This window comes from Ochotona curzoniae, unplaced genomic scaffold, assembly GCF_017591425.1.
Source record: "Ochotona curzoniae isolate NIBS_2020 unplaced genomic scaffold, NIBS_Ocur_1.0 contig_4612, whole genome shotgun sequence".
Classification (NCBI taxonomy): domain Eukaryota; kingdom Metazoa; phylum Chordata; class Mammalia; order Lagomorpha; family Ochotonidae; genus Ochotona; species Ochotona curzoniae.
In genome coordinates this window covers 14,304,944-14,309,200 of record NW_024466343.1, presented here as the reverse complement: position 1 = coordinate 14,309,200, position 4,257 = coordinate 14,304,944, and positions in this window count along the sequence as shown.

Sequence of the window (4,257 nt, the reverse complement as noted above, 5' to 3'; positions counted from 1 at the left end):
TCAGCTGGCAGATGCTGGCACTGGGGGCTAACTCTGTCAAGTTAAACTGCAGAACCACCACTAGAGTGCATGATCCTGGAGTGGGAGTGGCTCAGTAGGGCCTCCCTCCTGGGTTACCACTCCCACTGGAAAGCACAAAAACCAGTACAGGGGCAGGGGTAGCTAGACAGAAAGGCACCTGCCAGCATGTGTGTGGGCTGGATAGTAGGGCTGGTTGGGTTGAACTAGGCTTCAAGGTCCAGTGATATGTATAAGAGCTAAATGGGATGTGGGACAGACTGGGCCAATCTGCGGTACATACTGCCAAGCACGGGAGCTGTGATGGGGGCAGGCATGGTGGAGGTTATAGGAGTCACCCCAATTAGGCTGCAGCTCCCACTGGTTTGCATGAGGGCTGAGTGTGAAGTGGGCAGAATCAGGCTTGACTGCAACAGCCATTGGTTTATGTGGAAGACAGAGTTGTAAACAGAACTGACCCAGCAATGGCATCTACCACCATATACACAAGCTGATTGGGGCAAAGGACTGTATTGAATCCTGTACTGACAATCACATATAAGGATCAGGTCTGGGATCACCTCAGACGAAGTTTCTTGCGGATTCCTTCAACTGAACTGCTGATCTCAGAACCCCAACCATGAGATTCTGAAGAGTTTTCATTGTGCTTGGAATGGCGAGATTGGCAGCAATTCAGAACTGTTGAACTATCAAAACTGCTTGAGCAGGACCCTTGGAGCATGCCTAACATCGAGGACATGGGATGGGTGTGAGGCTCGGTGGGACTTCTCCCTTTATCTCTCCAGCCCTTATCCCAGATATAGAAAATAATAATAATATTAATGTGGAAACAACGGTCTTACCCACTTTCCTGTAGCCCTTGACCCTTTGTACCCTAATCAACTTGTAAAGATTATCAAACTAAAAGCATTAAAAATGGAAAAAAAAAAGAATTAATTGTTGGGAAAAGTACTAAGAAAGACAAAAGACAGGCCTCAAGGGAGAAAAAGCAGGTTCTGGATCAAAGAACTCATGCATTTCTGTGTACCACCTTCCGCACCCAACTCCTTCCCGCCTTCCCTCCGCTGACGCCTCCGCTGGAGTCTGGGGAGGAGCAGTGAAGGGAAGAGCACAGTGGACCATTGGCTCACTCCTTTCCCAGCACTCACCCGAAACCAGAAGACCCGGGAAGGGTCCAAGGTCCAGTCCTGAAATACCTTAGGTTTCGTGTTTCTACCTCCTCAGGGAAGACCTGGTGGACGGCTACAGGCCGGGTGCGGTCCCAGAACGCGCTGCAGCCCCTCGAGCAGGCAGGGTGGCTGCTGGTAGCCCAGAAGCTCGGTGCCCAGGTCTTGGCACCTTGCAGCGGCGGCTCGGGAAGGACCCGGAAGGGGGTTCCTGGGGGCCGCTCACGGTGAACCCGAGGGTCACAAAGTATGGGGGGCGGGTCCGTTCCGACAGCCTCCCTTGGAGCCTCCTGTGGGAAGGAGCTGCCAGAAAGGGCGTGGCGCGGAACGCGAGCGACCGGGAGGAGGGTCACGAGTTAAAGCGGCCGGGGAGGGAGGATGCCAGGCTCCCGTCCGCGGGTGCCCCTTGAGGAGGAGGAGAAGGCGCGTTGCGTCGGGGGCTGCGGGAGCGGCGCGCAGAGCTGCCGCGGCCGCGCGGCTGAGGAGACCCTGTCGCCTCTCCGCCGGGTGCGCCCTCAGCGCCCGGGCCGCAGGTGAGCCGCGCTGGCGCCGCCCGGAGGCCCCAGGTGTCGGGGAGGGGCCGTGAGGTCGCGGGCCGGCGGCGTTCACCTCAGGCGCTAGGCTCGAGCGCCCGGACGCCAGCGCCATGGCGGGCCCCCAGGAGCCTGCGGGGTGCGAGATGCGGCTGGTGCGCACGGTGCCGGCTCCGTCTCCAGACAGAGGTCAGCAGGGTGCGTGCGGGCCGGCGTCGGGCCGGGCCCGGTGCTCGGTGCTCAGCTGGTGTTCCGCTTGGACCAGAGGCTTCTGCGCTCGCAGGCTGACGGCTTGGGAGCAGGAAGGCGTCCCCAGCCCAGAGCCTATGGCTTCAGCGGGGTCCGGCAGGTGGTCCCGGCCCCGACTTTCTCAGACGTCCCTAGCATGGAGGCGTAGGGACGAATGGAAAGTGGGGTTAGGGCAGCCGTCTAAAGGAGATCAGAGTCGGGTTCTGGGGTCGCATGGCACTCGAAGATGGGGAGAGTGTGGAGAAGGCGGTAGAGGAGAGATGGAAGGAATTAGAAATCGGCGAAGGGGAGTTGGAGGCGGGAAGAAAGCCCTTTTACACTAAGGAGGGTGCCTTGCTTGGTGCCCTCCTGTGGGGTTTTTACCACCAACACAGGCTCTCTGGCCTTCTTTAGTTGTCTGCGATTCAGTCCTGCTAAGCGTCTGCCCACCATGAATCAATCAGGAGCGTGTGCCAGTCTGAAGGTTGAGCCAACTTGGTGCCAGGCTGAAATCCAGGACCACCCCGCCCCGCGGCCCCGCGGGTGCCCCTTGAGGAGGAGGAGAAGGCAGAAGCTGGGGAGGGGCACACTTCGCAGATTGGAGAGGGCACTGTAGTTTGCAGCGAGTTCAGTCTGCCCCTGTGAAAGACTTTTCTCACTTCCTGGACAGCTTGGTGAAATGTGCTGAAGGCCGAGACTGGTTTTCTCTTGTGTTCCTGTGGGTTTTACTGTGAATCGGTGTTGCTAGTTTGTTTAAAGCTTAACGCTGTCCCCCTCCCCATCAATGCGGAAAGGCCTTAATGTGTCCAACATACTTCATTATCTCCCATTTCATTATTGTGCAGGATTTTTGTTCAACATAGAATTATTTCTGCTTCATGGATAAAATCTCCTTCATTGCTGGCTAAAGTATGCTACCTTCTTGAAAAGGGAAGCTGTTCTTGAGTAAAAATTCTAAGGGATTAATAACTTTTTCTCCATGGTGCCTTTATCCTTTGTTAACGCCAGATAAGAGTGAGACAGCCAGCATGCATGCATGGTCATCTCCCTGCTGTCAAAAGCAGGGCTGGATGAAACAGAAGGGCTGAAGCTGGGGGCCAGGAACTCAGCCCAGGTTTCCCACCGGGGTGGAAGGGACCAGAGTACTGGAGTCCTGTCTGGTACCGGACAGGGTGCCCTGCCAAGGAGCTGGAATCCAGATCCCATCCAGGACTTGCTCTCTGATCCTCTGATAGGAAATTCCAGTGTCTTAGCCATTGTATATGAGTTGGAACTTACACTTTGACAGGCTTCTTGCCACAAATACACAGGAACCATGCTTTAATTCTGAGAAGGTAGTACATAGGCCTGGGAAATATGCTTTTTTAATCATCAGGATCCTTGTTAATGTTTCATAATCAAGAGTTTAAAAACTGTGGCGAGTGTTATGGTGCAACTGGTTAAGCTACCGCTTGGAACTCCTGCATCCCATTTGAAGTGCCCATTCAGGCAGATAGGAGTGAGTGGCTGGAACAGAACTGAATTGAAATTTGAGTGCCTCGGATGCTGTGTGTTGAATATTTCAGCTCCCAGAGGCTGCCAATTCCCTGTAAGAGGCTTGCTGGCTGTTCTGCCGGCAAGAGTTGGGGATCAGGAAGTTTGGGTGTGTGGTCCTTAGCGAGTGAGGGCTTGATTTGCATTTGTGTTGCTTCTCTGGTTTGAGGGCTAGCGGGACTACTGCTGTTTTCTGGGAGTGAAAGCGCAGCCTCGAGGCAGCCAAGTGACCTACCTCAGATCACTGAAGTGTCAGGTTGCAAAAGTAAGACTGAAAACAAGGCCACATCTAGGTTTTCTATGCCCTACTTACCTTTTAAACTCAATGTTTCTAAATCTCTCTCTTTTTTAGTAATGTGATAGAAGTCTTAGTTTCTTTCCAGAGGGAAAAAATACCCTTTTCTTCATTTGACCAAATTTTGTGTAAAATTTCAGAGCCCATCAGCTTCTGGAGTCTTACCCAGGCTCTCGCTCCAGCCTGGGACCTGACTATGTCTATTGGTGGAGGAGGCAGGCAGCATATGTATCTATCCTATAATGGATACACACAAATTCTTAGGTTCATAGGAGCAGTCTTTGAAAATGATTGCTTCAGCCAGATACACATTCATTTAAAAATGTAAACGAGTATACAAACATCTTATATTCCAAGCTGTTTGAAGTGTAGGCAGCATGGTGATGTGATTTAAAACCAGATCTTTGGTTGGATAGCTCTAGCAGACAATAAGGATTTGTGCCTTTACTCACTCAGTGCAAATGTTCTTATTGTATTTTTCCTT